The sequence below is a fragment of the Hyperoodon ampullatus genome (assembly GCF_949752795.1).
Source record: "Hyperoodon ampullatus genome assembly, chromosome: 4".
NCBI lineage: Eukaryota > Metazoa > Chordata > Mammalia > Artiodactyla > Ziphiidae > Hyperoodon > Hyperoodon ampullatus.
Genome location: NC_136917.1, coordinates 84,733,294 through 84,747,170, shown reverse-complemented (window position 1 = coordinate 84,747,170; position 13,877 = coordinate 84,733,294). Strand labels below are relative to the sequence as shown.

The 13,877-nt window shown below is 38.7% G+C and overlaps 1 protein-coding gene across 1 annotated transcript in view; it reads left to right on the top strand.

The window, feature by feature from the left end:
* Positions 1 to 13,877, top strand: part of CAMK4 (calcium/calmodulin dependent protein kinase IV) — a gene marked incomplete at its 3' end in the record, with an annotated part of 222,803 nt that overhangs the window by 121,427 nt on the left and 87,499 nt on the right. The window lies entirely within an intron of this gene.

Genomic DNA, 13,877 nt, shown 5'->3' with positions numbered 1-13,877 from the left:
TGAGAAACTGCTCCAAAGAGGTAGGGGGGAAGGTCAGTATATATGTGATTTTGGTAAAGGGAGAGTATATACAATCAAGCACATATTTTTTTCAGAAGGTTTCTGCTAGTCATGAGGAGCAGTGGTCACCATGAAGGATTTTAGTGCTTTTCTAGATATGAAGAGATACAAGAATTGGGCTCATATAATCGAATCCTGAAAATATCTAACTATCTGAAGACCTGTTCTGCCAGTTTTCCCAGAGCACAGAGTTTCTCATTTCTGCTCTCCACCCTGAACTCCTTTCAGGGGGTGTTGAAAATCAGCAGCTGCTGCAGCACATGATTTAATCCTTGTAGAGGTAGTTGACAAGTGCCAATTTGTTGTTGACACTGCCATGGAACAAAATCAACAAGGGAATTTTTTTTTCAAATCTTAAATCATTAAGATTTCTTGTATCTCTTTCCTATTCCAGCCCCAGAGCATTATTTTATCACTTTTAGGGTCATTTAAAAGCCTTTTGTGTCTACAGCCTGTTCTTTTCCTTTCTTTAAGGAAGTTTTTAGCATTTTTGAACAGTATTAACCAGGGTATCTGAAAGTCTTAATTGTCTTAGAACATCAAGGAGCTAAAGCTTCTAAGAGTGTCCAGGTGTTCCCCTATTCAAAGCTATCCTCAGTAAGGGATTCAACCCCAAGATGTAACTGATGAGACTTAAATGCTAATATTTCCAGGAGTACTTTTTGTTTTTGTTATTTGACAGGTTACAAAGTCATAAGCTTCTTGAATATGTAAATTCTCAGTTTAGTATCTCATAGATGATTACTTAGTTTTAGGATCAAAGGGAGATCTCAGGGCCTCTGAAAATATATGCCCCTCACTTCAAATGGTTTGGCAATTCTGCAACCAAGTCATTGCTGTCCAGCTGAAAGCAGTATAAAATGAGAGCTAAATTTTGCTGTTTTCATGCTTTCTTGGTAATTTTTAAAGTATTTTGAAAAGTACTGCCTTGACCATGTGAAAACAACTAAAAAGAATGAAAAAGAAATGATGAATTTGTTTCAGTTCTATTAGAACTTGAATGTCTACAGGACCTGGCTGATACTCAGGTCTGTAGTAACCCAGGTGTGACCCTGATGGTCAACAGTAATTAATAAACATAAGAAATGGCCTTAAAATTTCCATGGAGCTTAACCACAGTAGTACAGCTCTCATCCCAGTCTTGAAAAAAAGGTGAAGGAAGGTGTTTAAATTTGACTGCAAATAGGCACCAATCCCCCTCTTTGATTACCATTCAGCAAGAAGATTATATTGGACATAGTTTAAGATTTTAATGAAGTTGTCTTCCACACTTTTAAGGAAAAAAGATAAATAAAGCTATATTTTCATGTTAATTAGGCATTTTTCCTTTCTAGGGCTAGAATACCCTCATAAATACTTGTATTGCTACACTTTGTTTTAGTTGGATTAATTTTTATGTGAAGACAGAAAATTGGAAATAGAAGACTAGGAAATGTTTACCTTACTTTTACAAATTCTTTGAGGAAAGGCACTGAACATCTACCATGGGCCAGGAGATTTCGTATATATTCTCATTTAATCCTTACAACAATAACACGGTACGGTAGCAATTATTATCCCCATTTTATCCGTGAAGAAATTGAAATAATCCTCACATAGGATAAGAAACTTTATGAAGGGCTCTAAATGGTAGGGCCAGAATTCAAATTACATTTTTTTAAAAAGTACAACCAAAGATGTTCATTACAGAATGATTTATATTAGTAACAAAATGTAGGCAATTGTAAGTGTCTAACCATAGGATAGCCATTAATGACACGGGGCCATTAGGAAGCTCTTTTTTACATTCTGCTTATGAACATAGGGTATTCATAAAACTTTATAGTATTTTCAGTGAACACTGTAAGAAACAAAATTTATTTCCATATTTGAAATATATAAGGAAATATGCACAGTTTTAAAAACTGAAAGGAAATAAACCAAAATGATAATGATAATGTTACAATGGTAGATATGGTACTCACTTTTATTTTTTATATTTTACATTTTTTTTTAAAAAGTGGCTGATACCTTTATAAAAATTTATAATATGTGTTTATTTTCTTCCAGCCCTGGCAACATGAACATAAAAGAAAATTTGGGAGGCTAACATTATATTCATTTTTTGTAAGCACCTGATATCAATTTCTTTTTTGCATGGATTTGACCATGCAGGTATTGAAGTCACCTCATTGGGGAATATGTGAATAGGAACCCAGCAAAGCTTTTCTTTTGAACTGTCCCTTGACTGGCACAAAGACAAAACAGAAAATTCACAGTTGCATCCCTAGAATTCTCTGCTTACTAAGGATCTCACTTCTCCTTCTTTGGGAATGCATAGTATACTCTAGTTCTCACTCTTCTCTTTTCTAATTTTCATCATTTCACTCTCATTTAATCCTTTCTGTGGTTATGTTTGATACACAGCATGTATCATACAAATTAAAGGCAAGGTGTGCTGGTTGAAGAAGAAGCTGTGAAAGCTCTATATCCTGTGAGGAATATCAGTACCTGCTGCAGTGGATTTAGAAAGTCAGTAACTTCACCAGAGCTTTTGTTAATTATATTTCTTGGAACATTCCCCATTTACCCATGGGAGAGTGCAATCTTGAATAAGACCCTTTGTGGCTCACAATTTAGAAATCACAAGCTGTTATCTGTGTAGGCTCTAGAAGATCTGGGTACTTAGCTCTGCCTGTGAGACAGGCATTCTCCACTCCATTGGTGTTGATAACATGACAAAAATGTCATACGGATTTGAATGGCAGGAGAAGTGACTAACCAAATCTAATCTCATCTAACCAGAGCTGTTAAACCAGGGATTTTTTCCTTTGAGCCCCCAACCTTTTGTATTCAAACACTAGTACCACCCCTCATTTATTTATTCAATAAATTTATATTACCAGGGCTTCCCTGGTGGCGCAGTGGTTGAGGGTCCGCCTGCCGATGCGGGGGACACGGGTTCGTGCCCCGGTCCGGGAGGATCCCACATGCCGCGGAGCGGCTGGGCCCGTGAGCCATGGCCGCTGGGCCTGGGCGTCCGGAGCCTGTGCTCCACAACGGGGGAGAGGCCACAGCAATAAGAGGCCTGTGTACTGCAAAAAAAAAAAAAAAAAAAAAATTTATATTACCAGATGTTGGTAAATAACGCTGGCGGTACTAATGTGTAAAAAATGGACAAGCCCTTGCTATCATAGATCTTATGTTCTGGTGGAAGAAACAAATAATTAATTTGTAACTAAATGGTAACATAGATTTGTGTAAATTTTATAAAGGGATTAGAGTGATGATTATGGTATGCGTATCTGTGTATGTGTGTGTAGCTACCTTTGATGCAGTGACCTGGGAAGGCCTCTCATTTGTTTTCTGAGTGAAGTGAGAAGGTCTAGTGGAAGAGGGCGTGGCAAGTGTGAAGGCCTTGGAGCCTGGTCTGGGAGTTGAGTGGCCTGTATAGAGAGAGAAAAATGACATTAGCTCAAAAGGGTGAGGCCAACCCTCCTGAGTTTTAAGGCCTTGGTAAAGAGTTTGCATTTAGTCTTAGAACAATGGGATGCCAACATTTAAGTTGGAGAGTGACAGGATCTAATTTACATTTTAAAGACATCACTCTGTCTGCTGTATGCAGAGGGAATGATTGCAAAGACTAAGAATCAAAGCAGGGAGACTAGTTAGGAAGTATTAAAGTACTTCTGCAGCCTTTAAAGTAAGTCAGACCAAAATGGTGACATGGTATAATCAATTTCACATGAAGAAGGGAGTGATCAAATATATCGAATGCTGCTGACAGAGTAAGATAAGGTCAGAAAAGTAGTTAGTCTCCTCCAAGGAGACCACTGATTTCTTCTATAAAAGCAGTTTTGGAGGAGTTCTTGGGATGATGCCAGATTGAATTTCACTGACAAATATATGAGGAAAGGGAGGAGGAAGTGGAGAAAATGCAGAGGCAGCTCTGGAAAGGTTTTCTGCTAAGGGGAGCAGAGCTACGCTTTGGAAGCAGGAAGAGGGGTGAGGGACTGAGGGGTGAGATCTTTTTAAAGATAAGAGGTATTAAATGAGGGTTACCCCCATATATTCTTAATGCCAGGGAGAGATACAGAGATGAAAGAAATAGGAGAGAGAGGTGTATAAAATATAATGTCCTTTATACTTTATATATCATGTTCTCTTCCCTTTTTTCTCTCCCTCTGTTAAGCCAAACCTGTTTCTAGAGAAAATCTGGCATCAGCCAGATCTTTTGTATAAACTTTGTTCAGCTTGTTATCTCTCCCAGGAATATTTTAAGCCTCCTTCATTCACTGTAAAGTAAAAGACTGTTCCCCGTGAAAGAATTTCTAGCATCTGTGAGCAGGAAGTCTTATACTTTAGACTCTAAGAATGAAGGAGGAGAGGTTACCTCCTTTGGAAGAGCTGCTGTCTTCTGAACCTACCTGATTTACAGAGGTTTCAGGTTCTGAAAGACAAGTGTTTTTCTTTCTGGGTTGAGCTTCTGAGAGCCATTTTTGTCTTCTTAAATTCGATTCCAATCCTTGGGATCCTCCTCCATTGGAAAGCTCTACTTTTCCCCTTTTTGCCTCCCAAATGTTTTAGAGTCTGCAGAGAGTAGGAAGTGGCTATTACGGAACTACCAAAGAATACTGTTTCACAATTTTCAAAGCCAAGCTTATCTGAGTGAAATGCTTATTAGTCTGTCTTCTCATACTGGTCAGAACCAGATTGGCATTATACTAGTCTTGTTAAATGTAAAATAGAATATTGGTTTCTCTACAGTTTACTTTTTCTGTCGGCCCCACCCCACCATGTCTATTGCTCATCACTGCCTCCACTTCTGAACCGTCACCTCCTCTGTGTAGCTACCCCTACCGTTCTTCTCTCCACTGAGTCCAAAGTCACATGGAAATACCTGGGAGAAGAACATTCAAGACAAAAAACTATCAAGTACAAAGTGGAAAGGCTCAGAAGTGGAAATGATCTTGACTTCTGGAAAGATCAATTCAATGATCAGTGAGCTGTAGTAAAAGGGGATGAATGGTAGGTGAGTTCAGTACAATGGACAGGGACACGATATTATTAGCATCCTTCTAAACCTATTTATTCACCATCTCAGTAAATGACAATATTATTCTACCCATTTCTCAGGTGGAAAAACAAGCAGTCAACCTTTGCATTTCTCTTTCTCTTATACCCCATAACCAGTCCATCTTCAAATACTGTTGGTTCTTCCTTAAAAAAAATGTTCATCTACTTCTCACTCACCTCCTTCATCACTAGCACCTGGGTCTAAGTCACCATCAACTCTCACCTGGATAACTGCCATAACTTCTTATTGAGTCTCTCTGATTTAACTCTTCCAATCATCCTCACATCCTCATCCCTACAAGAGTCAGAGTATCCTTTTTTTTTTTTTTTTTTTTCGGTTGCACTGCTTGGCCTGTGGGATCTTAGTTCCCCAACCAGGGATTGAATCCGGGCCCTCAGCAGTGAGAGCACAGAGTCCTAACCATTGGACTGCCAGGGAATTCCCAAGAGTGAGAGTATCCCTTTAAAAATTAACTGAGGTCATGTCATTCCTCTCTCAAAATCTTCCAAATGTGTCTGACCTCTCTGATGCAAAAATATCAAGTCCTTACCATGTTCAACCTGGCTTCTGGTCATTAGGAGACTCTGTCATCATCTACTGTTTTCCTCCTCTGTCACTTTCCTCTGGCTAAACTGGCCTCTTTGTTGGAGGCATAAGGGAGGAGAAATGGTTTAGACATAGCAATGAGTAGCAAAAAGGACACCCTGTCCTCCTTCCAGGCCCTATGGTACCTTTCCTACTGGCATGAAAACAAGTCACCACTTGGGAAGACCCTAAAGAAAGTAAGGTAGTCATGAGATGCCCAGGTTTCTGTTAGGTCAAGAAGATAAAGGAATAATCAGACTTGGCTAAAATTCTGTAGTTGTTGGAGATATTAGCCTCAGGTAGGAAAACCTCAGTATTTTCTCAGTGTCCCACATTTGATTTTTGCATTTTCAAATAGCAGTTCCTAGCTTTCAAATCCTTGTAGGCTAAAACTGTCATTCTTGAATTTAACAAAGCTCCAGTTGTCAAGTCTTTTCACCAAGCATGTTAGTGCCAGCATGTACTTGTTGATATGTCAGAAAACAGGATGCTAAATTCAGCAGAAGCTATGCAGAAAAGAATTGTGAAAATTTAAAGGTATTTGTCTGCTTATTTACCCATTAATAATTTACATTTTGCCTCTTTCCACAAAGGATTTGAGGAGCACAGTTCTGTACTTCACATCATGTTCTCTGGTCATTGTTAAAACCAAAAATGAGCCTAAGAAACCAGAGAAATAGCAGAGAGACAAAATAAGACTTATGGTCTCAATCTCTGCAAAGAAAATGAATTCTTTTTTTTTTTTCACCACACCTCAAGGCACGCAGAGCTTCCCCAACCAGGGATCGAACCCGTTCCCCCTGCTGTGGAAGCATGGAGTCTTAACCACTAGACCACCAGGGAGTCCCCCTGCAAAGAAAATGAGATGAAGCTGAGCATTTTATGTGGAAATGCTGCTTTACTTGTCTGAATCCTAGAAGTACAGCAGTAGTCTCTACTCGTTTAGGTCACCCCAACTTGCCAAGAGTATTTGAAGTTTCAGAGTCCGGATCTAGACCACATCTGAGATAGCCAAGAGGATCAAGACCACCAGAAATCCGGTGCTATAGTCCCTCTCCTTTTCTCCAATTCATTCACCACCTCTGTCTCTATCCATCATTCTCACATGCAGAAACTGGTTTTCCTTTTTCTTCCCCCTTAATTCCTCCTTACTTTCTTCTTCACATATTTTCAATTCTTCCTGATTTTCTTCCCTCAACCTTTCCAGCCCCAGCACAGGAGTATATTTGCTGTGTATCTCAATGAAGGGCCCACATTTGATCAACTTTATTCCAATGGTGAGCTTTTTTCTCTGATGTTACTCTAAAATTATACCTCTTATCCATTTCTCTTTCTCCCCTCATGGATGCAGACAGCAAAGTTGGGATTTCTTTCAGTATTAAGGAATCTTGATTTCTGTGGAGGTTTAAAACTGTACAAATCTGTATAATCACTCTTATTAAATTATTTAGTTTTTTTCTTAAATGATTTTATGAGGATGAAAGGATGTATTTCTTTGAATATTTAGGGCATTTCAAATAGGGGAGCTAAAATAAGGCTTTACAGAAAAAGCCCATGTGTCCAAGCCACTTTATGATTATCCATTTCATATTGGCAACTAGAACAATGGCACAAGGAATGTAAGTGGGAGACAAAGCTCTTTCTGATGGGCAGTAAAATACAGTAAATTAGAAAAGCAGAACTGTGGTCCCACTGCTGTTGATCTGGTTTTCCTGTGACAGTTAAAAACTCAAGAGTGAACCGTGATTGGACAGAACTCTTATGGGCCTTCTTAGATTCCTTCCACCTGCCTGTCTTCCAGACCAGGGAGGGCTGGATTGCCTGCTGGCCAATTCATGCAACTAGGCCAACCCAGACACACCCCTTAAGTTTCTGGCTCTTCCACCACTTCTAGATTTGAATGAGATATGATATCTGATGAAGAGCGATATGGCATTACAAGTGACTGCCAAAAAGACTACATATGCAGCCCAGAGGTATGAAAAACTTAACACCACGGGGCCAAAATTCACCAGTGGGAAACAGGAGGAGGTTCCTGGGCAGGTAAATTGCCTCTCTTTCTGCCTTCCCATGAACTTCTTCAAGGCATGGTGACCTTGTATAGCTCCTCTGGGGAAGTACTGTGTGCCAGTTGGATACAACTACCCATGTGACCTGCTATGTCTTTACAGCTCAGTGTAGCCAGTGGGCTTACTGTACTGTGTCACCTCTTACCTTGCTGCACTTCCCTTTTTCCTCATTCTCACTGCATTGGGTTTGCACATTCCAAATAAAACACCTGAATGTTAATCCTCGCCTTACATTAGTTTTCTGGGAAACCTAAGTTAGAATGTTAGTAATGTGTATTTTTATAACTGAAAATTGTTAGTAATTAAAAACTACCATTCTTCAAGTTATTTTGTACATAGTGAAGGTGTGTTTTATGGATTTCAGTATTGTTGTAATGTTGATTTGTTAAAGCCATCTGTTCATGCTTCTGAAGATGCTAATTATAGTAGCTCTTGAAGCTAATTTCAAGTGGCAATAATGACTGTTCAGGTAGCTGCCCATTGACTCTTGTGGCTTGCTTAACAGTTATTTTCTAGGAAAACAACACTTATTCTGAATGGCAGTGCCAGTGCTCAGACCCTATCCTGACCTACCCAGGTATTTGGAAGGGGAAGTCAGGAGTAGGAAGGAAACAATAGCTCCTGGAACTAGAGAAATATTGAGAAGATATCAGATGAAATAGCTGTCAAGACACACACCAGTGTGACCTCAAAGACATGACACCTTTGGAGGAACCACCCCCAAAGTCCGGCTGCCTAGGAACCCCTAGACTTTGTTTCAAAAAGATGACAAATGATTCTCAGCTAATCTCTCCGGGAAGGATTTTCTGACCTCAGCCTTGTCTTGTCCTTGGCTTCTCAGTCATTTATCTGCCTGCTTTTTTGTCCACTTCTCCCTCTCAACTTTATCCCCTGCTGGTTTCCTTGGTTGTCATTACTTTGGCTTCTAGTCCAGATTTTGTCACTCAGTTTACTCTCTGTGGACTGATGGTTTTTAATACCCCATTTTTCTCTAACTTCCTTCTTCTTCAATTCTTCTCAGACTCCACTTAAGTCATGACCTACATTCAACCTGGGCTCCAGCATTCAGAGCAGGAAGGAAACTGCGTTCACATTTTTCTTTCATTTAAATTATCACTACAGTTTTGTTCTTTTCTTTCTATTTTCTGTTTTCAAATGTATAATGTTAAGTTTTCTGGAGTAGTGGTTCCGAAACTTTTGAGCTTCAGGAGCCCTTTTTACTCTCCAACTTACTGAGAATCCCAAATAGCTATACACATTTACTATATTAGAGATGAAAGAATCTCGATATAATAGAGCAGGGGCCCCCAACCCCACGGCCACAGACCAGTACCTGTCTGCGGCCTGTTAGGAATGGGGCCGCACAGCAGGAGGTGAGCGGCGGGTGAGCGAGACAAGTTTCACGTGCTGCTTCCCATCACTCGCATTACCGCCTGAACCATCTGCCGCTTCCCCACTCCCACATCCATGGAAAAATTTTCTTCCACGAATCCAGTCCCTGGTGCCAAAAAGGTTGGGGACTGCTGTAATAGAGATTAAAGAATTTTTAAGTATTTATTAATTAATTAAAACTATAACAGTAATAAACCCAGTATATTTTAACATAAATAACATTCTTAGTGAAAAGTAATTATATTTTCCAAAATAAAAAAATACTTAGAAGAGTGGCATTGTTTTGTAAATCTCTTTATTATCTGGCTTAATAGAAGACAGTTGGATTCTCATCTGCTTCTGCATTCAATACATTGTTTTCTTTCAAGTATAGGAAAAAATCTAGCCTTACCCAGATGTGCAGTTGGAAAAGGGAGAACCTCATACATACCCTGAGTGAGTCTTAGGGACCCAGAAGGGTCCTCTGATCACACTTTGAGAACCACTGATCTGGAGTATAGTGGGAAAACAATTACCCTTTTCAAAATTACCTTTAAAGAAAAATTAATTCTGAATTAAAAATAAATAACTACATTAGAAGATTGCTAGTCCAAATAATCTAGTATGTTATGAATATTTCCAGAATTTAGATAACTTTCAAAGGACTAGTTTTTGAAGGCATCCCAATGTTTAATGTGTGACATAACATGATAAAAAATAAATTTGCTTAAAATTCATATTTATATTAAAAAGTTTTTGTTTACTATGTCATATGAAAAAATTAAAGGATCTCTCTGACACTTATTTTATATGGATCAAAAACATACAAAAACAAGGGGAAAAACCTTATATTACATAAACGCTAAATGTGTAGTGAGAAAAATAGGTTTGAATATTAACAAATCTTAATTTAGAGACACCCATGTCCTTAAAATTTTTTTAACCATCATGCAGTAATGAAAAATATATTTATTTTGTATTAGTGAGTAAATCCTTATTGTCCTGTGGAAGAGAAGATTGTGATAAAAAATAATCTGTATTCACTAATTTGTATGGAAACACAAAAGACCCCGAATAGCCAAAGCAATCTTGAGGAAGAAAAGCAGAGCTGGAGGAATCAGGCTCCCTGACTTCCGACTGTACTACAAAGCTACAGTAATCAAGACAGTATGGTACTGGCACAAAAACAAATATAGATCAATGGAACAGGATAGAAAGCTCAGAGATAAACCCATGCATATATGGTCACCTTATCTTTGACAAAGGAGGCAAGAATATACAATGGAGAAAAGACAGCCTCTTCAATAAGTGGTGCTGGGAAAACTGGACAGCTACATGTAACACTCCCTAACACCATACACAAAAATAAACTCAAAATGGATTAAAGACCTAAATGTAAGACCAGACACTATAAAACTCTTAGAGGAAAACATAGGCAGAACACTCTATGACATAAATCACAGCAAGATCCTTTTGGACCCACCTCCTAGAGAAATGGAAATAAAAACAAAGATAAACAAATGGGACCTAATGAAACTTCAAAGCTTTTGCACAGCAAAGGAAACCATAAGCAAGACCAAAAGACAACCCTCAGAATGGGAGAAAATATTTGCAAATGAACCAACTGACAAAGGATTAATCTCCAAAACATACAAGCAGCTCATGCAGCTCAATATAAAAAAAACAAAGAGACCAATCCAAAAATGTGCAGAAGACCTAAATAGACAGTTCTCCAAAGAAAATATACAGATTGCCAACAAACACATGAAAGAATGCTCAACATCATTAATCATTAGAGAAATGCAAATCAAAACTACATTGAGCTATAATCTCACACCAGTCAGAATGGCCATTATCAAAAAATCTACAAACAATAAATGCCAGAGGGGGTGTGGAGAAAAGGGAACCCCCTTGCACTATTGGTGGGAATGTAAATTGGTGCAGCCACTATGGAGAACAGTATGGAGGTTCCTTAAAAAACTACAAATAGAACTACCATATGACCCAGCAATCCCACTACTGGGCATATACCCTGAGAAAACCATAATTCAAAAAGAGTCATGTATCACAATGTTCATTGCAGCTCTGTTTATACTAGCCAGGATGTGGAAGCAACCTAAGTGTCCATCGACAAATGAATGGATAAAGAAGATGGGGCACATATATACAATGGAATATTACTGAGCCATAAAAAGAAATGAAATTGAGTTATTTGTAGTGAGGTGGATGGACCTAGAGTCTGTCATACAGAGTGAAGTAAGTCAGAAAGAGAAAAACAAATACTGTATGCTAACACATATATATGGAATCTAAAAAAAAAAAAAAAAAAGGTCATGAAGAACCTAGGGGCAAGACGGGAATAAAGATGCAGACCTACTAGAGAATGGACTTGAGGATATGGGGAGGGAGAAGGGTGAGCTGGGACAAAGTGAGAGAGTGGCATGGACATATATACACTACCAAATATAAAATAGATAGCTAGTGGGAAGCAGCCGCATAGCACAGGGGGATCAGCTCAGTGTTTTGTGACCACCTACAGGGGTGAGATAGGGAGGGTGGGAGGGAGGGAGACACAAGAGGGAAGAGATATGGGGATATATGTATATGTATAGCTGATTCACTTTGTTATAAAGCAGAAATTAACCCACCATTGTAAAGCAATTACACTCCAATAAAAACGTTTAAAAAAAATCTGTATTCACTGAATGATTCTTCTTATATGAGGCATCTAAAATAGTCAGACTCATACAAGTAGAGAGTAGGATTGTGCTTCCTAAGGGATAGGTGGAGGGGGAGATGGAGAGTTGTTCAATGGGTATCACGTTACAGTCATACAGAATGAGTAAGTTCCAGAAATCTACTGTACAACATAATGCCTAGAGTTAACAATAAGGTATTGTTCACTTAAAAATTTGTTGAGGGTAGATTTCACATTAAGTGTGCTTATTCCCCCCCACACACACACCCCCCACATACACACACACAACAAAAGGACACAAGAAACTTTTGGAGGTGATGGATATGTTTATTACCTTGATTGTGGTGATGGTAACATGAATCTATACACGTGTCCAAACTCACCACATTGTATACATTAATTACATGTGGTTTTTTGTATACCAATTATACCTCAGCAAAGCTAGAAAAAATTTTTAAAATTTTTAAATAATTTTAAAATTATCATCTATATCCAAATTTTCCTCAACAGCATCTACAGAAGTGAAATGGAGTGTGAGCCAAGAACGCTTTGGAAGAGATCTGTCAGTGTCATCTGCCTGTTTTAGCAATGCCCCTCTTTCTCAGAGCTCTCCCTTTTGATACAAGTAGAATGACTCTTGCTCAATAGTAAATATCCATGAAATATGTGATTTTTAACTAGATAAAAGAACTTTTATAGCGTTTTCCTCTAATACTACATTACCCACAGACCATGCTGTCAATATCCCATGTGTTGGGCTGTCTGATATCACTGAGTGGCCATCAGCAGCCCACATATCACACTAGCATCACCTGTGCGCACTTTAACAAGTCTTTCTTCATTTTATATTAACCATAGTGTGACGTTTTTGGTTTTTTAATAAATTTATTTATTTATTTATTTATTTATGGCTGCATTGGGTCTTCATTGCTGCGCACGGGCTTTCTCTAGTTGTGGTGAGCAGGGACTACTCTTCGTTGCAGTGCGGGGGCTTCTCATTGCGGTGGCTTCTCTTGTTGCGGAGCACAGGCTCTCGGCATGCAGGCTTCAGTAGTTGTGGCATGCGGGCTCAGTAGTTGTGGCACCTGGGCTTAGTTGCTACTCGACTTGTGGGATCTTACTGGACCAGGGATCGAACCCATGTCCTCTGCATTGGCAGGTGGATTCTTAACTACTGCGCCACCTGGGAAGTCCAATAGCATGACTTTTAATTGCTAATAATTTCAAAGTCTTTTAGAGTTAGCCCACTATTTGAATGATAGCTGTATTTTGACTCACAGAAAAATGATCTTGTACTGAACAATGGAATTTTTAAAACAAAACTTGTTTACAACTTATGTTTTTCTATCTTCTTATGGGATCTTCTAGAGGAGTCTTATGCCCAAAATTAGATTTTAATCTTCCTCTGAAAAAGATGATATTTTGATTGTTTTTTCATATGCCCAGCATTGTTTAACATGAGGCTGAGCACATTAAAAACTACATTAGACCCTTACTATGTACTATACATTCATTACATATACATTCAAGAGAGATCCTTGACTCCCCAGTTCCATGGAACACATTTTCTCTTGTTTAAATAGATCAGATTTTTAGACTTTCCTCTGCCTCAGACATTTGGAGAATATGATGAATGTTGTAGATCCTCTTCCCTCCCAGAAAACACATAGATCTGAGGAACTGCTTTATCCAAATCTCTACTCCAGGCTTTCATATCGAGTTATCATTTCCTTAAACCCCTTTATTTTCCTTCAGCTTACATCACTGATAGCATCAAGCAACTCCAGATAACTTAAGTAGAAAAGGAAATTCAGTAGCTCACATAATAAGATAGCTCAAAGGGCAAACTAGCTTATGCATAACTGAATCCAGTGGATTACATGGTCAGCAGTACTCATTCTTCATCTCTAGCAATGTTTTTTCTGTGTTGGCTCCATTTTCAGTGAAGTGATCTCCATATGGTATCAAAAATGGTCCCTAGTAGTGGCAGACTCTATACTCTTGCTCTCACAATTTCAGAGGAAAAGAGAACACCTCT